The sequence below is a fragment of the Pan troglodytes genome, chromosome 6 (assembly GCF_028858775.2).
Source record: "Pan troglodytes isolate AG18354 chromosome 6, NHGRI_mPanTro3-v2.0_pri, whole genome shotgun sequence".
In the NCBI taxonomy this organism is placed as follows: domain Eukaryota; kingdom Metazoa; phylum Chordata; class Mammalia; order Primates; family Hominidae; genus Pan; species Pan troglodytes.
The window spans coordinates 122,149,486-122,171,550 of NC_072404.2; the positions used below are offsets into that span (position 1 = coordinate 122,149,486).

The 22,065-nt window shown below is 42.1% G+C and overlaps 1 long non-coding RNA gene across 3 annotated transcripts in view; it reads left to right on the forward strand.

Moving 5' to 3' along the window:
* Positions 1–210: 210 nt before the first annotated feature.
* LOC129135586 (uncharacterized) overlaps positions 211–22,065 on the forward strand; it is a 63,656-nt gene continuing 41,801 nt past the window's right edge. For all 3 annotated transcript variants that reach the window (XR_008536555.1, XR_008536554.1, XR_008536556.1), the window contains exon 1: positions 211–393. This is a non-coding gene — a long non-coding RNA (uncharacterized LOC129135586). The remainder of the gene's footprint in view (positions 394–22,065) is intronic.

Consider the following 22,065-nt stretch of genomic DNA (forward strand, 5'->3'; position numbering starts at 1 on the left):
TTGTTACTTCCTGATTATATGCTAAACAAGGGGTTGACTATTCATGAGTTTCCAGGAAAGGGGTGGGCAATTCTCGGAACTGAGGGTTCCCGCCTCTGCCCCTGCCGACTTCTTAGACCATATAGGGTAACTTCCTGATGTTGCCATGGCATTTGTAAACTGTATGGCACTGGCGGGAGTGTCTTTAGCATGTTAGCGCATTATATAATTAGCGTATAATGAGCAGTGAGACAACTGGAGGTCACTTTCATCGCCATCTTGGTTTTGGTGGGTTTTGGACAGCTTCTTTACGCATGCTGTTTTATCAGCAAGGTCTTTGTGACTTGTATCTTGTGCCGACCTCCTATCTCATCCTGTGTCTAGGAATGCCTTAACCTCCTGGAATGCAGCTCAGTAAGTCTCAGCCTTATTTTACCCACCCCCTATTCAAGATGGAATTGCTCTGGTTCAAAAGCCTCTGACAGGTAGAAATTCAGATGTTAGAAAATTTTACCTCCTTAAAATAATTTAAAGGACCAATTACTGTATAGCTTATTTATTTGGATATTTTATATGATGTTTTCTAAACATATAGTATTTATCAGTGTTTCCAGTGACAAGGTTTTTTGTGAAGGGATTTAGACCAGTGGGGAGCCCAAGGATATTTATTTTGCTGTCGTTCTTGAGCCACTATAAATATTTCAGTTAAGAGTAGTCATAGGAGAGCAAGCAATTGGAGCTATCTGGATTTGAAAGTACTTCAGCTTTCTTCAGCATCCATGCTATCAGTAGCTGCCTAACCTTGCCTTCTGATATTATGCAAGAATTGGACGCTTCTAGCTAACAAACCTTCACTCATGCTGGCTTTTCCCATCCTTTGATCCCTAACCTTGATGCTGCTTTATGATGCCAAAACACCTCAAAGCTTGAACTTGGATAGCGTCAAAACATAAAGACAGTACTGAATCAGCTCATGAATCCTCAAAATCAAAAGTCCTTCTCCCCTGTCCGCATGTCCAGCATTTGTGACTTAGTGAATCACAGGGTGGGGAAGTGACTCACAGTCAGCACAACAGCACTTTTTTTTTCATTAGTTGTTTCCAAAGAATTGCAAAGTTCTGAATTCAAAGCGTGCTTATAAGTTATCGAGATGGACTTTTTCTCCCCTGCAGCATGCCAGAAACTATACAATCCACCCCCTCTGAAGGAGTTTGTTCATTTAAAAAAAAAAAGGGTAAGCATGTTTTTAAAATTTAGTTGCAGCAGACAGTACAGAAAACAGTTTTTATGGCCACAGCACATGTTGCCTGGGTCTGCTGCTTTTTCTTCTTTCCTATTTTCTCTCATCCCTTTGTTCCACTAAATCCTCCTGCTTCTACCCCCTTTTACCACCACCCCCTCCTCTTCCTCCCTCCTCCACCCTGGATCCCTAGAGAAGGTTGACCTGGGGGCTAGGTAATAATCCCAGAAAGGGCTTGGGATTCCAAATTGCCAGACATCAAGAAGGCCATCCAGGGAAAACCTGGAAGGACACAGAGTGGTCAGTGTAAATGCATCCACGTGCTCCAAGTGGGCAAAGTAATTGGTTAAAATGTGTAAATGTAAATGCTAAAAATCGAATCTCTATAGAGTGGCCAATGCTATAAAAGGATTACCTTCTTCTCAACAATTTTTTCATTCTGTATTTTTCCTGCCAATCTATATATTGTTCATTATTTCACCTTCTCCTTGTTGTTTTCCTGAGCTTTGGGTAAACCTCATCACTTAATGCATGCAATAAATGGGAGTAAGTTCAATTTTTCATCGAGGATAACCATGATTAAAAAAAAAAAGAAGAAATTCACTAATACTACAAACTGTGTTAACCTTGACATGAGAACTTTCAGAGGAGTAGTAGAGGCAAAAGCTTGATTGGAAGGGACTGAAGGGAATGGGAGGAGAAGAATTGAAGGCAGTAAGTATAGACCACCCCAGAAGAATCACTCAGTGAAGAGCAGCAGAGATAGTAGAGCCAGAGGGAGAGTTACAGGTGGATGTGAGGTCAAGAAAGTTTTTAATATAATTAATGTGAGAGAAATAAGAGCATCTTTATATGGTGATAGTAATGATGAGGCCAAGAGGGGAAAAACTGATGACATAGGGGAGGGAGTGTATTAGTCCATTCTCATACTGCTATGAAGAAATACCTGAGACTGGGTAATTTATAAAGAAAAAGAGACTTAATGGACTCACAGTTCCACGTGGCTGGGGAGGCCTCACAATTATGGCAGAAGACAAAGGAGGAACAAACGCACATCTTACATGGCGGCAGGCAAGAGAGCGTGTGCAGGGGAACTGCCCTATATAAAACCGTCAGATCTCGTGAGACTTGTTCACTATCACAAGAACAGCACAGGAAAAACCTGTCTTCATGATTCAGTTACCTCCCACCAGATCCGTCCCACAACACATGGGGATTATGGTAGCTACAATTCAAGATGAGATTTGGGTGGGGACAGGGCCAAACCATATCAGGGAGTATGTTTGCCTTTGCCAAGCAGCATTAAGGGTTTATGTTCATGAATTTAAGATGGGAGTGGAAGGACTGCTGGAGATGGAGCATGTTAGGGGTTAAATTGTATGCCCCCCTCAAAAAAAAATTTAAGTGTTGAAGTCCTAACCTCTGGTACCTCAGAATGTTACCTTACTTATCCTGACTAGTTAAGATGAGGGGGTGTCCTAATCCAGTGTGACTGGTGTCCTTATAAAAATAGGAAATTTGGGTGCAGACAGGCACACAAGGAGAACACCATGTCAACACGAAGGCAGAAGTTGGAGTGATGAGTCTACAAGCCAAGGATTGCCAGCAATTCATCAGACGCCAGGACAGCAGCCTGGGGCAGCCCCCTACATGGTACCAACTCCATCAACACCTTGATCTCAGACTTCCAACCTCCAGAACTGTGTGAGAATTCATTTCTATTCTTTAAGCCACCTAATTTGTGGCACTTTGCTTTGACAGTTCTAGCACACAGGGTGATTGAGGAAGCGTGCTAGGAAGAGAGGAAGCAGGGGTCCTAGAGTGGGCGGCATGCCTTGCAGCCGTGGAGGCCACACAGCTGTGGGAAATGACAGGGTCTGCAATCACGGTGATGAAAGGGGAAGGACCAGATTGTGAGAGGAAAGGTCGGTAGGGAACTGAGAGACCAGGATAATGGAGGGACAACCCATGTGTAAGTTGAACTTGCCCAGAGTTAAGACAGGAAGAGGAATGCAATGGTGAGGCAGGAATACTGAGGAACCAGGGGGAATGACTTCAGGATGACAGATGTCACAAAATGAGAAGTCAGGTGACATAACCTGATGACCTGAGATTCGATGCAGGACACTTTTAGGAAAGACAAAGAGGTAATGATGCAGAAGTGGCAATGAGGAGTGTAAAAGAAACGCACCCCACCTCCAGGCCCCATGGCACAACTGGAGGGAGCAAACCACAGCCACCACGGGACAAGGAGAATAACGACAGAATCAGAAGGCAGTGTTCCCAGAGGACAGCCATGTTTTCATCAGAGTGAGAATGGTGCTGGAAGAGTCAGAGCCAAGGTTGACACTATTGGGTTTTGCTAATAATGGACTGTGAGTTCCAGCAGGGCCCAAAAGGGGCTTCAGGATTGGGCAAGGGTAGATGTCCTCCTCTAGTCCATGACCAATGCTGATCCACACTGGACTAATTACTTCCCTGATTCCAAGCTAGTAGATGGGTAGCAGTAAATGTTCCATCTCCAGCTGTACTCACCTTGTTGAGTTTATTTTCTAACTGTAGCTAATTCTGTCCCAGGACCTGGCTATTACACAGGCTGAAGCAGCAGTTAGCTCCTCTTTTCTTTGGGACCCACAGAAATCACAGCAGCTGTGTTGTTGTGGGGTTTCTTGGCGTTTGTTTTGGTTTGGTTTGTTTTTTTTTGCCAGTAATTTTTTTCCCAGAAAGGCATTCTTTCTCTTCACTGCAGTGGAAGTGAGAGAGGGAGAGAGGGTGCAGAGAGGGCGAGGGCAAGTAATCAGATTCCAAGATGACCATCTCCCCAGAAGGCTTTCACTATTCCTCAACATATGGCATCATTTTAGCATCCTCAGCTCTATTATTTTGAGGGTAACCTCAGCAAACGTGCCCCTCTCATGAGCAAGGTATGTGGTTTGACAAGCAGACTGTGACTTTTGTGATTAGAAAAAAGCATCCTTCCTCCTGGTGAATGCAGGCCATGTCAGGGCACTCAGCTTGACAAGGAGACAGTAGGCTGGATTTTAGATCCTATTCATTTCTTGGGCTAAGTATTCTTACACAGTCAACAACTTGGACAACTGTACATAGCAGATCTAATGGGAGAAAAGTAATTGGGTGTTTTAAGGAATATTTTCATTAAAGTATGTGGAATATGGTATCAAGTAGTGACTGCCATGTAACACTGCCTTTTACACATTCCAATGTGTGTGAAATACAAAAAAAAAGTTTCCGTGTTAATCCCCTTATAAAATAATTGAACAAGTCTTTTTTATGTGCAATTGTTTTTGAAAATATGTTAAAGTTAGCCAGAAAAGTGTTCACATTTTCAGACTATTATCTCATTCTAGGAAAAATTAGGACAACTTGACTCATGCTGGGGAGGCTAGAATCCTGGAGAGAATGAAATTAGAAAAACCCAGATTTTGGGTCCCCCAAGATAGCTCAAGTCTGTCAGTTCTGCAAAACAGAATTATGCCCCACTCCCATTCTCTTACTCCTTACCTGAGATGCAGACAGGGCTTGGAAAGGACATGCCAAGATTTGCTGCCTTGCCACACAAGCTGGGTTTTCCCTCCCTGGGCCCTGCCAGCCTGGAGGTCATATTTCCTTTACCTTTTGTCCATTTTTCCCTCCCTGGGGCCTGGCTTGAAGGACAATTCTTGTTTAGAAGAAATCAAGTCTAAGATGTTACTAATCTGGAAATGTTGATCTGTTCTGCCTCTAACATTTGTGGGGCCCAAAGCAAGAGTACAGACTAAGGTCCCCAAACCATGTGTCTAGTTATTTAGAAGTTATAAATCAAAGCTAACAAACTGCTGAATAAAAGATCCTATCCTCCTATCTGATAAATATACCCTCCAAACAACCCAGAAACCCAAGGTAGGAATGCGGTGGCACAGGGAGTGCCAACTCCTGGCTCACAGCCCATGCTCCCTCTTTTCCCACAGCCAGCCCTCCATGAATGAGGAACTTCCTGGGGCCACTAGTGCATGCTGCAGCTCACACAGTCAACTCCATCCACACCTCCACAAACAGCTGCCCTTTGGCCACTACTCAGGCATAAGGACACACCCAGCAGGGTATGCCCTCTGGAGGTCAGACCAGGGAAGAAGCCCTTGCACAGTCAGGAGCCAGCTCAGCACCTGTGATGCTGAATTTTATGTGGCAACTTGACTGGACGCAGGTGCTCGGATTAAACCTGATTTCTGGGTATGTCTGTGAGGGTATTTCCAGAGGAGATTAGAATTTGAATCCGTGGATTGGCAAAGTTGGTGTCTGCCCCAGTGTGGGTGGTCACCATCTACTCTCCTGAGGGCCTGAAGAGAACAAAAGGCAAAGGAAGGAGGAATTCGCCCTTAACTTGCTTGCCGCCTGCCTGCTTGAGCAGAGACATTTCATCACATCTTCTCTGGCCCTCGACTGAGATTCACACCATTGGCTTCCCTGGTTCTCAGGCATTTTGACTTGGACTGAACTACACCATTGGCTTTCCTGGGCTCCAGCTTGCACATAGCAGATTGTGGGATTTCTCAGCCTCTATTATTACAGGCGCCAGTTCTTCAAAATCAACCTCTCTCTCTCTGTCTCTCTCTCTCTCCCCAGATCACAGTCTGGAAGTCTGCTCACAGTCTCAAGGTTGGCATATCCCCTAGAGCCCCCAGACTCCTCATCCCATGGAGACCAACATGGCCAGGGGAGGGCCAGAGCAGGGCCTTCTAAATCACAGACCCCAGGGCAGGAGCCCCTCCGGTCTGGATCTCAGGATGGTATTTTCAACAATTCCTAAATTTTTATCCTAGGCTCTCCAAATGGGAGTCTAAAGGTCTCAAAACATGGTCCAGAAGAAGTATGTAAAAATGTAAATTCCTAGGCCCCAACCCAGACCTATGAATCAGATGATCTGTATGGGGGTTCCAGGAATCTATATTATTAAACAATCTTCCTAAATGACTTGTATTCATACTAAAGCTTGAGAATTGCTATCAAACAGCTAGAAGTTGGAGTGAAGGGTCCTGCCTTTCCCATGAAATTCATCAACTCTATGCCCTCAAAAGCTGGGCTCTTGGATGAGCTGCTCTCCATTCTAGAGACATTACCAGCTAGGTAGCCTGCTGGTCCTCAGGAAGTTAAGCCCAGACTCTTCAGCACAGAATCAGATAAACACTGATTACATTGTACTCTCCAATTCTGAGAACACCATTACTTAATTCCCGGCAAGTTGCAATGTAATTGAGTAGGTTGTAGTTTTTTGGGTTTGGGGTTTTTTTGTTTTTTAAATATATCAGGCATAGTTAGCCAGCTTCCTAGAAACACCATGATCTCTTGGTGAAAATTCCAGAAACATGCATCACTTCCTAATTAAAGTAGGGAATTTTTAAAAATTATTAAACCACATGCTTTCTAATTCCTGTTGCCCTTTCTTTTCACCCACCATTCAGCAGTCAGCAGACACTTTCTGGGTACAACAGGGTAGGACCATCCAGGCAGAACAAAAGCCATTGATCATGAACTACAGAGGAGAGTTTGGTAAGTGGACACCAGAAACCATGGCCTACAGGGGCCTGGTTTTCTCCCATCTAAATACTAACTAGGCCCAACCCTAGTTGGGCTTAGCTTCCTAGATCAGATGAAATTGGGCACATTTAGGGTTGGGGGTATGGCTCTCTATTGTAAGTAGCAAGAGTTTGAGAGAAGAAAAAAGGGATTTTCTTTTTTTTTTTCTTTTAAATTTTAGAGCATTAACTTTAAACATCAAAATCCAAACCCCAAGGATTCGGAGAATCTTGTACTATAAACCATTTGTATTAGTCAGGGTTCTCCAGAGAAACAGAACCCATAGGAGGTATAGAGATAGAGAAATATGGAATTGGCTCCCATGATTATCGAGGCTGAGAAGTCCCTCAATCTGCTGTCTGTGAGCTGGAGACCTAGGAAAGCTGGTGGTACAAATCAGCCCAAGTGCAAAGGCCCAAGAACTAAGAGCACCATTGTCAGAGAGCAGGAAAAGACAGATGTCCCAGCTCAAAAAGAGAGAGCAAATTCACCTTCCTTCCACCATTTTGTTCCATCCTGTTCCATTCCTCAACGGGTTGGATGATGAGGGAGATCTTTACCCAATCTCAAGTTTTTTGTGCAAATACGGAATACAAATGAAAAATACCTAAAGCACATCATCATTGATTTCCAACTTAGACTAGTTTAACTTCCCTTTTTCTTCTATCCTGTCAGTTCCTTGAGGGATCCTCTCTCCTTGTTCATCTCTGCATCTCTAGTAATTAGCACAGTGCCAGGCACATGGTAATATGGCTAAAACAGTGGATTATTGGTCTCCAACATAATTAAGCCCATCCAAAAGAAAAACCAACCTCATAAATCTGCTTTGCAAAGTTCATAAACAATGGATATGCTATGTCTCAAAGGTGCTGGCCAAGAAAATTTAAGAACTTGGGAATTATGTGTTATTTTGTTTTTTTTTTTTCACCAAGTCTAGTTTTCTGTCACAAGAGCCCATATCAACAACACACCCACGCATGTCCTTCTTTTTATCTACTTTTCTCCATGAAGTTTGTCACCATCAACTGTTAAAACTGTAAAGATTTGATCAGCTAAATAAGCGGTTTTCGAACTAATTCCTCTCGTACTTCCTAAAGGAACTTTGAAAAACTATGTATCCCCTTGCACATTTTCAAGCAGACACCTAAGATTTTTCATCATAAATTTGAATAACTTCAAAATATGTACTTTTTAGCATATTGTAAATATTGATTTTTAAATAAAATATATCACACTTTGTATCTAATGAACTCTAAACACCATAGCAATTTGACACTTACTCTCCCACCCTCAGTCTTAAAAATTCACCAACAACCTCTTTTTTAACAACCGAAAAATTTGTATTATTCCTTTTAAAAATTTTGAAGTTTTCTGGATTGAATTATTTTTACAATGATTTTTAGTATACAACTGACCAAAGCAACATAAATATATAGCATATTTTGATAAATAATTATAAAACATAGCAAGTTATGTGTTATTGGAAAATTAAACTAAATGAATGGATCTTTTTAAATTAGTTTGTGTATCTGTGGCTGTTCCTAACTGTTAAAATGAGACAGAGTCAGCGTCAATTCGACTCTTATTTTTTATTTTTTTAGACGTAAGCCCTGAGAAAACTTGTTCAATTAAATAAGTAATGAGAATGTTAGGCATTTTCTGATAAAAATGTCACTCTGTTATTTGAATGCCTTCTTGATTATAAGTCAAAAAGTACATAGTGATCTATTATCAAAAACTATTGGCCTATCTGTTGACAACTTGGTTAGGTCCTCCTTTAATTTTATTGAAAGCAAAGAATTGGAAACTACCTAATTTACAAAAAGAAGAAGAAGAAGAAGAAATGTGTTACCTAATTATTAGAGCTCACTTTCTAAGTTTCCAGGAAGTATGACCCAAAAAAGCTTGGCCAAGACTTATCACATGGCTGTTGATTATACCATCACCCTTTTACTTACAGGCATCTTGCTTATGGACCTAAAAAAGATGAAACTGGAGTTAGAAACAAAAACAGAAAATTGTAAATTGTGCATTTGGGGACTTTTCTCCTTGACTGTGAACAGAGACCTATATACAATGCCAAATTTCATTTTTTAAGAATGTCTCAAAATGCAGAGTAAAGAAATGACAGAAGGACAGACACTTGGGGATATTCATGTATATACTAATAACTTCTACCCAAATATGACTGAAGACAATACACTTAGCAGAACTGAAATCAATATATTAACATCTGAAAGGGAGAAATTAATCCTAATTCAATCAAGCCAGTTTTCTAAAGTTCAGGTCATTGCATATTAGATTTACATTTTGGAAAAATTTTTTTTTGCTTTTGAACCAATAGATTTCTGCTTTTGACAGTATAGTTTAAATACTTTATGTAAGTTGACAGCAAGAGAAAGAACTTAGTCACGAATAAGTATAGTACAAGATTATGGAAAGCACATTAAGGACCTCTAAGCACATTAGTTAGAGTATAATCTGCAATATATTCCTGTTAAATTACTTAATGCTAATTCTGTGGACTGAATTTCATTCCCCCAAAATTTATATTTTGAAGGCTTAACCCTTAATGTGACTATATTTGGAAATAGTGCCTGTGAAGAGGTGATAAAGGTTAAATGAGGTCACAGGCTGGGGTCCTACTTCAATAGGACTGGTGTCCTTTAAAGAGGACAAGATGCCAGATGCTCTCGTTCATGTGCCCTCTCTCTCTCTCTCGCTGGTTCACTCTCTGTCTCTCTCCTCCTGCCCCCCATGTGAGGATATAAGGAGAAGGCAGCCATCTGCCAGCCAGGAAGAGAGCCCACACCAGAACTTGACCATGCTGACACCCTAATCTTGGATTTCTAGCCTCCAGAGTTATGAGAAAATAAATTTCTGTTATTTAAACCACCTGGTGCATGGTATTTTGTTATGGCAATACAAGCTGACTTATATACCTAATAACTACATGGCAGGAATTAATACATGAATGGGAAAGTTGTTCATGAGTGACAGTGAGCAGGAGACCTGTACCTTCATCAGAAATGAATATAGATTTCATATTTTGCTAACTTTTAGCAAAAATTAATGAAAGTGTTTCTCCTATAAATCTGAGTAAATATTTAAGAAAATACAAAATACTAACTTACCTCTAATATGTGTTTCTTTTGTTAGAAAATGTAGCCTTGATATGTTGGAAGAAACTGTAGTCTTTTCACCTTGAAGTTATGCAAATTACACTCCTGAGACATAGAGTAAAATGCAGCTAAATGAGAGTATTCACAGAGCTTGCTCTCATTACTGAGATGGTGAAATTGCAGAGAAAATGTGGTTCATAGCTCACTGGCATTTCCCAGTACACTTCTTACAAATCTTGAATATTTCAAGATAGACAGAGACCTCCCATGAGTTTGCCACCTGGATGAATAACTTACTGCCATCTTCAATATTTCTTTTTTCTTTTTTCTTTTTTTTTTTTTGAGATGGAGTCTCGCTCTGTCACCCAGGCTGGAGTGCAGTGGCGCGGTCTCAGCTCACTGCAACCTCCATCTCCCAGGTTCACGCCATTCTCCTGCCTCAGCCTCCTGAGCAGCTGGGACTACAGGCACTCGCCACCACACCCAGCTAATTTTTTGTATTTTTAGTAGAGATGGGGTTTCACCGTGTTAGCCAGGATGGTCTCGATCTCCTGACCTCGTGATCCGCCCATCTCGGCCTCCCAAAGTGCTGGGATTACAGGCGTGAGCCACCGCGCCCGGCCAATATTTCTAAGAGATCTTCTCTTTGTTTTTTTCTTTTTTTTTTTTTTTTTTGAGATGGAGTCTTACTCTGTCACCCAGGTTGAAGTACAGTGGTGTGATCTCGGCTCACTGCAACCTCCACCTCCTGGGTTCAAGCGATTCTCCTGCTTCAGCCTCCTGAGTAGCTGGGATTATGGGGTGCCACCACTATGCCCGGCTAATTTTTGTATTTTTAGTAGAGACGGGGTTTCGCCATGTTGGCCAGGCTGATCTCAAGCTCCTGACCTCAAGTGATCTGCCCGCCTTGGCCTGCCAAAGTGCTGGGATTACAGGCGTGAGCCACTGTGCCCAGCCTGCTTTATTCTCAAGTCTCTTTCCTCAGGAACAATGCCTTCTTTGCCAGTAGTGAAGACAGGAGGAAAATGCCATCACTTTTCCTGCCTAATTCCATGATACTCCTGAAGTCCAAACACCCCGACATGGGTGAGCATACCTGCTTAAGGTATGCTTTGCCCCTAAAAGAGATAAGCATAAGACAGAGAAAGATAATATGCCCTGCACCTTTGGTTTATGCTGGTTTGATTAAAGGAAAATACCCATAGTATTTCCTTCAACAGAGTATTTCCTTTGAGAGTCTCTCTCTCTCTCAAATACCCATAGTTTGACTTTCCTCAGCTTGGTGTCCCAGAGGTTTGTATACCCAGGGCAATTAAGGTACCACAGTATAATTTGAGTTGGATGAAAAATATGTCACTTTTTTGTAGGGCAGAAGAAAAGGAGCTAAAAGAAAAGGTGGATAAGGAGAAGCAGCTTGATTCAGGGGCACTTTTGAGCAAATATAGAAATATATAGAGAGAGAGAGAGGGAGAGAGAAAGAATTTGGAAATTGATTCTGAGTCTGCATAGCTCTTGGGATGTCTTCATGTACCCCTAAAGCTATGCAAATCTCAATTTGAATTAAATATTTCTACTATTGCTAATAATTATCATTGCAATGTACTGGGAACCTATTTTAAACCAGGTAGTATATTAAGTTTCTCATATATATATATATATATATATATATATATGGAGAGACAACTTGTGCTCATTTAAATTGTACTTCTCATATGATAGTCATTATTAACCCCATTTTAAAGATGAATAAATTGGGACTCAGAGAAAAGTAATTTGCCCAGGATCCCACGGCTAGTAAATGCCACAGCCAAATTCAACCCTAGCTCCCTTTGATTGGAGAGCCTGTGCTCTGCAGTTCACCCTACGTGGCCTTGTTTCTGTGTTCTCAACTGGCAGCAGCTGAATATCTCTGCCTTCTAGAGAACTAGTACTTAAAACGTAATAAGTCTCTAATGGTGGATTTCAGGATTATGTGGCAGACTTTTGAAAGGTATTTTCATCAAGACACTCTTCCTAGTGCCTCCTGAAATCATGAAAATACATTTTTTCTCTCTTCTTCTGATACACACATCACTCTGTTTCTTAATGAGGTTACAGAGGTGGGGAGAATCAAGTATGAATAGCAAATAAGCATTCAAATTAAGAAAACTTGAAATTATTCCAGGGTCTCTATTTAGTTCACTGTTAGAAATCCTAACTGTGTTTTCATACTTAATTTAAAGACGTTGTGGTCACTAGTTCTTTTTTTTCCTTAAAATATCCCCCAAAGGATTCTTTAATTCTCAATTTTTGACCTAAGCCCATGAACCCAATCCCTTTAGTGATTAACCACACAGTTAAAAATTAAAGGTAATGATGATCATAAATGACCATTAATTCTTTAATTCTCAATTTTTGACCTAAGTCCATGAACCCAATCCCTTTAGTGAATAACCACATAGTTAAAAATTAAAGGTAATGATGACCATAATAGCAAACCATAAAGAATATCCTACTATTCTCTGCAAAAATATAGACAAATTATGGTAATTAAAAAATAGCCCCCTTTCAACCTATTTCACACATATGTACACACACAATTTTCAGTGGAACTGTGAGTAAAGTGAATCTACACTTATATTTCATTATGGAGCTTAAACTAATATTTATCTATTCTTTAAGACAAATTAAAGCTTGTATTTTTGGGTGGATTCAGCTAAATAGTAGTTTGGACAGTAGTCCTTGGTCTGGGGCTCATGTATTTTTCAGACGTAAAGACACCTAAGAAGTTACAAGAGCACAGGGTGAATAAACAAGATCAGTTTCCTAGAGTGCAGATTTAGGAGAGGAGAGAAAGCTTAATGATCTAGACTAGAAAAGCAGTTCCCAAGACAAAAGAGCACCTCTGTTGGAGCCAGCCACGCTGCATTTTGAGACGCAGCTCAAAAAGGTGGAGAGGGGAACGGGAAAATCTAAGGAATTTTGTAAGGTGAGGGAGTCGGACAGAGAAATTAATTATGCTAGTTTTTAAGGGTATATTTGGTCCTCAATGAAATACTAATGTCATATGTTTATGTTTTGCTTAAAGAACTTCTACATAAATGTATTATTCATAACTGCCTGTGGGGTTTGTGGGGAAGGCACTATTTTTGTTAAGTGGCAGAAAAGAAAATGCAGGCACAGAGAGGCTGGGCGAATTGTCCATTGTCCCATAGCTGGTTCCTTGGCAGAGTAATGATCAGACAGACCCCAATCCAAGGGAGTCCCACCTCTTGCTAGCAGTCAGAGGCACTCTTTTTTAATTTGCCAAATTGTTCTAAAACTAAATATACAAGTGCCATATAATCCAATAATTGCACTCTCGAGTACTTATCTCAAAGCTTTGAAAACTTAACGTTCACCAAAGACCTGTATGTGAATGTTCATGATGTCTTTATTCGTAATAAACAAAAGCAACCGAAATATTCTTCGGCAGGTGAATGGTTAAACACGCTGTAGTCTATCCATACACCATACACTGGAATACTTTTCAGCAGTAAAAAGGAACAAACTATTGATAAATGCAGCAACTTGGATAGCTCTTAAGGGAATTATGCTGAGTGAAAAGAGCCAAACTGTTTTTATTTTATTTTATTTTTCTGGAGAAAGGGTCTTGCTCTGGTGCCCAGGCTGGAGTGCAGTGACATGATCAGCCTCAAACTCCTGAGCTCAGGTGATCCTCCCACCTCAGCCTCCCAAAGTGCTAGGATTATAGGAATAAGCCACCACACCTAGCCTAAAAGAGCCAATATTAAAAAGTTATATACTATATGATTTCATTTATATAACATTCTTGAAATGAAAAATTCTAAAGATGGAGAACAGATTACTGATTGTTCATCAGGGTAGGAGTGGATGTAGGATAGCGACACAGCCTTGGTGATGGAACAGTTCTATATTTTGATTATAGTGGTGGTTACATGAACCTATACCTTACAAAAGCTGCACGGAACTATACATACACACATATGCAAGAACACATCAAACAGGTGAAATGTGAATAAGCTCTGTGGATTGGCCTAATGCCAGTTTCCTGGTTTTGGTGTTGTGCTATAGTTAGGCAGGATGTTATCACTGGGGGAAACAGAGTGAACCTATATATATATATATATATATATATATATATACACACACACACACATATATATACACATATATATACACACATATATATATACATATATATATATACATTTTTTTTTTTGAGACGGAGTCTTGCTCTTTTGATCTGTAGTGCAGTGGCACGATCTCGGTTCACGCGAACTCTGCCTCCCAGGTTCAAGCAGTTCTCCTGCCTCAGCCTCCCAAGTAGCTGGGATTACAGGCACCCAGCTAATTTTTGTATTTTTAGTAGAGGCAGGGTTTCACCATGTTAGCCAGGCTGTTCTAGAACTCCTGACCTCGTGATCTAGACATTTTTTATAACTTCCTATGGGTCTATAATTTTTTTCAAAATAAATCATGAAAAAATCGTTTTCTAAGTAATCATAAACCACATTTAATAGTCCATTCTTGAAATTTGTCTGGGATTAACGCAAAGCTAAGGCCAGTTTTCCTGTACCTCCCCATTTCTTCTTACCTGTTGGTTTGTGATACAATTTGGATCTGTATCTGATGTTGCAAAACCAAATCTGATGTTGCATTGTAATTGCCCATGTTGGAGGTGGGGCCTGGTGGCAGGAGACTGGATCATCAGGGTGGATCCCTCATGGCTTAGTGCTGCCCCTGCAATAGTGAGTAGTAGTTTAAAAGTGCGTAGCACCCAGGTCGGGCACAGTGGCTCGCACAAGCAATCCCAGCACTTTGGGAGGCTGAGGCAGGTGGATCATTTGAGCCCAGGAGTTTGAGACCAGCCTGGGCAACACGGCAAACCCCAGCTATATAAAAAATTAGCCTGCCATGGTGGTGCATGCCTGTAGTCCCAGCTACCTGGCAAGCTAAGGTTGGGGGATCACCTGAGCCCAGGGCGGGGAGGAGGAGGGGGTTGTCAAGGCTGCAATGAGCCGTGATCAAGCCACTGCACTGCAGTCTGGGCAACAGTGAGACCCCATCTCAAAAATAATAAATAAATAACTGAAAGTGTTGTTAAGTATGTAGCACCTCTCTTCTTCCTGCTTTGCCATGTGACATGCCTCCTCCCACTTTGCCTTTGGCCATGAGTAAAAGCTCCCTGAGGCTTCCACAGGAGCCAAGCAGATACTGGCGTCATGCTTCCTGTACAGCCTGCAGAACTCGGAGTCAGTTAAATCGCTTTTCTTTATAAATTACCCAGTCTCATGTATTCCCTTATAGCAAGGCCTAATACAGTTTGTCTGATTGTCTTTCATTCTTTATTTGTTAATTCATTGCACACTTATTAAATGTTCATCATACACGCACTGCTGCTCCTGCAGATCACTGGCCTTTATCCTATCCCTTGGCTCCATCTTTCTTCCCACCTTTCTGTGGAAACTGACAGGAGCAACTAATTCAGCCCTGAGGGTCATGAATATCCACAAAGGGAGCATTTAAGTTGATTTTACCAGGATTTTCTTCTCCCTTTCCCAGAAAAGTTGAGTGGAAAATCCCTCTTGATCAAGTCAGCAAATCTCCTGCTAAACAAATTCTTCCCAGTCTTTGAAAGATCCAATCCCCCTATTCTGGTAGGTTTGGCTATTATCCAGGAAACCTAATCTCACTCCTCTAAACCAGCAACAGAAGCCAAGTCTTCCTTTCCTGCATCCTTTTCTTCCAAAGCCAACTGGAAAGAAAAAATAAACCAAAAATTCTATCTAGACCCTAAAATTCTCTATTTTCTGTTCAAAACTCCAACAATGGAGATACAATTGAAACTTCTTAACATCACAGAATTTGTTTTTAGCAGAAATCGATATAAGAGGCCAGCCTCCTCCTCCTCCTAGAGATGAAGGAGAAATAGAGACTCAGAAGGGTATGCAATGTGCCAAGAGCCGGGCAGGACAATGCACTTGTCAGGGCCTGAGTCTTAAGAAGTCAACATTTACCAAGTCCCCACAGCCTGTCTTGTCATCAGGAACTGAAGGAAGCAAATGAGAGAGGAGCCCACCAACTCTCTGTGGTCCAGGTGTAATCAGGAGGCCCCTCCCCATGTTCTCCTCCAGGATGCCTTTGGCAGGAATGAAGAGGGGACTCTGTATGCTCCTGACTGGAGCCCAACCTACCAATCCCCAGCCTTCACACTCCACACCACTATCCTCCTTGAGACCACCAGGATCAACCTCAGCATGCTCCCTAACCTTGTTTATGTCAACACAAGAAGCCCAGGACTCCCAGGTCAGCCCTCAGACCCCACACGGCTCTATGAGAGCAAACAACCACCTCCTCAAACACACACACACGATCCTAATCACCCCTCCTGCACTGCATTTTGTTTTGTTTTTTTTACTTAGCATTTATGATTATTTGATAATTCATAAGCTCTATTTACTTGTTTTTCCATCCTCTCCCAGAATGAAAGGTCTTTGAGAGCAGGAATTTTAGTTTGTTTTGTTCACTGTTCTATCTTCAGTGTTAGCACTTTGTAAGAGCTTAATAAACATTTGTTAAATCAATAAATCTCTAAGACCGTTTTTTGAAGTCTGAAAATGCCAGGATGAAAGGATGTCGGAGAAGTTTAAGAGAAGAGCGATCATTTGTGGCAGCCAGAACACTTGAAAAGGGGAAGGCTTGAATTCTAAAGATTTTCAGAACCGGCATGGATCAAGTGAAAGAACAATTAGCAGTGGGGTGTTCAGAGCAGATACAGGGCCAGACATAAGCAAAATAGCGTTCCTTCTGAAACAGGGAATAGAAATAACTTCATACCTACTATGTGCCAAGCACCGTGTCAACAAGCACTATTCAAGATGGAATTGTTATCCCCATATACAGATGAAGAAACTGAGGCAAAGAGGAGATAAGTAACTGCCCAAGATCCACAGTTAGTAAGGAGGAGAGCCACTTTTCAAACCTAAAGTTTACCCAGATCCAAAATCCACCTCCCTTCCTCTCACTGAGTCTGCCTGGCCCATCCATCCCAGGCATCAGGCCCCCTCCTCTGTGCACCCCATCTGAATTCTTCAGTGCCTCCTTCTCCAAGTTCCAGATGACCCAGAGGATCAATTAGTTCCCATGCAGTGCTAACAAATGCCACAGGCTCAGACCCTGGGTCCTGTCTTCCTCTCTAAATCAACACTTGCCGGAAAAAAGTATGGACCCAACTAGAAAGTACTTTTAATGATTAAGTTATTAAATAAACCCCAAAAAAGTACAGTGAAAGGGATTGGTAAGGGGGATAATTAGAATATAGCCTACTGGTATATCTGGTAAAGTTTTTATGATAATAAATTAAAATATCATAAAGTTTTTATAATAGGATATTGATTAGTCTTTTCTAAACCTCAGCATACTTTTTTTTTTTGGTTTTGAAACAGAGTCTCTGTCACCCAGGCTGGAAAGTAATAGCACGATCTTGGCTCACTGCAACCTCCACCTCCTGGGCTCAAGTGATCCTCCTGCCTCAGCCTCGGCATACTTTCTAACCTTGTTTATGTCACCACAAGAAACCCAAGGCTCCTGGGTCAGCCTTCATCCCCCACACGGCTCTATAAGCAGTAAGCAACCACCTCCCCAAACACACACACGCAATCCTTATCTTCCTTCCTGCCCTTTTGTAAAACTTAGCATTTATGATCATTTGACAAATCATATACTTTATTTACTTGTTTGTCCATCCTTTCCTGGAATAAAAGGACTATTAGAGCTGGAATTTGTTTGGACAGAAAAAAAAAGTGTTTAAATAAAAGCAGAGAGAGAGAGACATGGTTTATAACAAAGTCTCATTAGGATGATGAAACACTTGAATAAATTTTTACTGGGGTCGTGATCCCTGGAAAAACTTTCAAAATAAGAACTCTGACATTCACACTGAATGACTCTTCCTTCCATCACCGAGACACTCTGATCCAGATCAGATGGCCTCACAGTTCCGGCCAACTGGGTGAATCCAGGGTTAAAAATGGCCACCTACTTTTCATGGGGCCCACTCGACAGCTCAGTTGTTTGGAGGTATAGTGCTTGCAGAACCAAGGTCACAGGTAATGAGCGGGATTATTGTTCATCATTAAGCATTAAGTGTTGTCTATGAAATGATGTTGTTTAATGGTGCTATAGGCTTTTAGCAATAGAGTCATCAAGAAATATAAAATCCAGACTTTAGGTTTAGTGGGAGAAGAGGGAAAGGAAAGCTTAAAATTAGGATAGTTGTAAGAAAGATGCTTATTAAAGAAAGATGAATGGAGTTTCTCTGCTTCTAGTCCTAAAAGACACTAGTGTTACAGGTACCTGTTATTTTTCCACCTGCCCAGCAGGTGTCAGTGTAAGACAATGTTCCTAGAACTGACCAAGCTTTTTTAAAAATTGAGAGTTATCAAATTATAAAATACAGAAGATATAATAAAGATGGGTTTGCAAAAATTTTCACATGAGCCTTTAAATGAGGGAAGGAGATGACCAAAAATAAGTTTCCAGAAAGGTAAGATGATCAGAGTTGGACTAGGTGGCCTCAGAAGGCCCCATCTGGCTCTCAGATTTCTTGTCAATTCAGCTGGAATTCCTGGAGCATCTCGGGGCTGCAGCAGGACTCAGCACTGTTGGAAGAGTTCGTTGCTGGTAACTAGCACAGTAACAAATGAACACTCCCAGGGAAAATGGCAGTATTCCACCAGGCATACTCTCTTAAAAAACAGACACCGTCTCTGCTTCTCAGAGGCTTACAATAAGAACATAGAAATCCTGTAATTCATGAAACTATATTATTATAAGGACTAAAAAAGTGAATCAAGGAAAAAGAGATGGTCATCAATGGTTGTATGAATAATTTGCAGAATGCACTGAGTTAGTCAGGGTGAGCTTCCCGGAGGAGCTGGCCATTGAGCTGTGATGAAAGAGAACAGAGCCACAAATCCAGGGTTCCACCCTAGCTCCTGCCTTTCTGTTCTGCATTCAGTTTTTATCCTCCAAATACAAATGTCCTATACACTGATGAAGGGCAAGCAATACAGAAAAAGAAAATAAACACAACTTATTTTTTCAATTCACTATATAAAGTTTCCGTGGGTATTTTAAAGGGAAAATGGTGGCGGGCGGGGGCTCTTATCCATTGTGCATATAACAAGACATACATTATGTCATACAAGTTTAACCAAAATCCTGAGATGTAAGTAGTATTGTTCTCATTTTTGCATAAAGGATCCAAGGCTCCCAGAAGCCATAAACTTGCCCAAGATTATGATATCTAATATTTATGAGGGATTACTCCGCATACACAATAATCCTATGAAGTTACTATTATTCCCATTTATTGGATGAAGACATTAAGGCTTACAAAAAATAAGTGATTGTCTCCCCAAAGCCACAGGCCTCAGGAGCCATTGAGATGAAATTCAAACTCATGTTTGGCAAGGTGGGTTCTCTGGGAACTCAGGTTGTAGGTGTTTGCTAGGAAGTGCCCTTAGGATTAGTATCTATGGAGAGAAGGGGAGGGTGGAAGGATCGGCCAGCACTGGGCCAAAGAGCCAGGCTTTTCTACACCTGTCTCCATCAGTCACTGGATATGGGCCTCACAGGAGGGACTGGCCTTGGGGAAGGCAGCTCTCTGCAACTGAGGTGGACCTGAAGGGTTGGTACCTGACAACTGTCTGCTGACAGCACTCCCAGAGCTAGAAGAAGTCCTTCCTAGGAGGGGCATCTGGCATCACCACGTTCATTATGCCATGCCTGTGTCTTACTTTGTTCCAGTTAATCATGATCTCTGCTACACCATGCTGGGAGAAGGCCAGAAGGGAGGCAGTGGTAGTCTTTGATAGAGTTGGAGGGTGGGGCAGGGCTGGGGGTTGTGGAGTGGTGAGCCCAGACCCCAGACTTCCTGGGGAAATGAATACCAGGCTCTCATCCAAAGAGACATTTCATCAAATAACATCAAGTGGAAATAAACAAAGGGGTTGAGGCTGATTGCACTGGCTCCAAGTACTGTCAGCCATTAGATGCTTGTTGTTCAGTTGATTGACAGCTTCCAGGTGGCCAAGTAAGGAAGGATGCAACAGTTGGCCCAGACCTCGTGCTGCTTAGTAACATCTGATCTCCTCCTGCTGTGTGCCGCTTACTCACCCGGAGGCACCTGAGCTGCTCCATATGCCTGGTGTGCTAAGCGCTGGCCTTTCTGTGCTGTGCAGTCCTGCTCTAAGGTGAGGGTAGCCTTGAGAGGGCTGTTTGCCATTTGGAAATAGAGTCAGCTTGTGGCTCTCTCAAGAAGTGAGAACAGCAAAATTCAAGCCTGAGTGGTAACCAGTTTCTCATACTTCTGCTTGAATTCAGAGAGCAGCTGACTTGACAGAAGGCAAAAAGCCGGCCAGCTTAGCTCACTCAGTGACAAGTGAGCACAGAGCAAAACTAACTTTCCATGGTTCAATTCCTCTCCAATGTCACCCTGCTTACACATGGAAGGGAGGCCTGAGAGGCTGCAGAATGGCCCTGGAGAAGGCAAGAGACACTGTCTGGTTGGCCTGGAGTGCACATCTGTGAGAGACTTTGGGGCAGTTCTCTCTTCTCTATGCTAGAGCCATTGATGCCCTGTGCACTTCATTGCCTTTGACCATCATTCCTTGCTCCTGGAATGCCACCTCCTCTTTGCCACAGTTAATAAAACCAGCTGAAGCCTCCATTCAAACTCTCTTCCATGAAACTCTCCATCCCCATCACCACTCCGGTCAAAAGTACAGCAGTTTTTCTTCATTTGATACCTATCACTTAGCAACAGGGGTTCCAGCATTTTAAATTGTGCGTAAGAATCACCTGAAGTGTTTGATTAAAGGCAGATCTCATGGCTGTGGGCTCTAGCCATTCTGAGTCAGCAGGAATGGAGAGGGCTGGGAGTCTGCGTTTTCATTATGAGTCTTGGCCCTCCTGGTGAACTTGGTTTGAAAAAGGATACTTAGAGAAGTACGGGCATTATGACTGTAAAACATTTCTTCTCTCCAAAAGAAGGGATGATACACTTGCTGTAGAGTCTGTTTCCTCCTCTGAAGTGCATGCAATAGTGTTACAGGACCCCAACACTTACCCAAAGGTAGCCTTTGGGAAGGGGGTTTCCACACTATAGTCCCTTCTGTGGTCAACAGAAAGATGTTAGAGGACTCCAACACCTACCGGGGGTTTCCTCACTAGAGTCCCTTCTGTGGTCACCAAAAAGATGTTACAGGAAAGGCATCCCCATCCAGACCCCAAGTGAGGGTTCTTGGATCTCAGGCAAGAAAGAATTCAGGATGAGCTTGTAGAGTAAAGTGAAAGCAAGTATATTAAGAAAGTAGAGAAGCCAGGAATGGTGGCTCACGTCTGTAATCCCAGCACCTTGGGAGGCTGAGGCGGGCAGATCACGAGATCAGGAGATTGAGACCATCTTGGCTAACACAGTGAAACCCCATCTCTGCTAAAAATACAAAAAATTAGCCGGGTGTGGTGGCATGTGCCTGTAGTTCCAGCTACTCCAGAGGCTGAGGCAGGAGAATCACTTGAACCCAGGAGGCAGAGGTTGCAGTGAGCCGAGATTGCACCACTGCATTCCAGCCTGGGCAACAGAGCAAGACTTTGTCTCAAAAAAATGAAAGTAAAGAAATAAAAGATTGGCTACTCCATAGACAAAGCAGCCCCGAGAGCTGCTGGTTGCCCATTTTTATGGTTATTTCTTGATATGCTAAACAAAGAATGGATTACTCATGCCTCCCCTTTTTAAGCCATATAAAGTAACTTCCTGACATTGCCATGGCATTTGTAAACTGTCACGGCACTGGAGGGAGTGTAGCAGTGAGGACGACCAGAGGTCACTCTTGTCGCCATCTTGGTTTTCGTGGGTTTTGGCCAGCTTCTTTACTGCAACCTGTTTTATCAGCAAGGTCGTTATGACCGGTATCTTGTGCTGACCTTTTATCTCATTCTGTGACTTAGAATGCTTTAGCAGTCTGGGAATGCAGTCCCATAGGTTTCAGCCTCATTTTACCCAGCTCCTATTCAAGATGGAGTTGCTCCAGTTCACATGCCTGACATTTCCCCCCTCCCTTTTATAAGAGCACCCTTAATCTT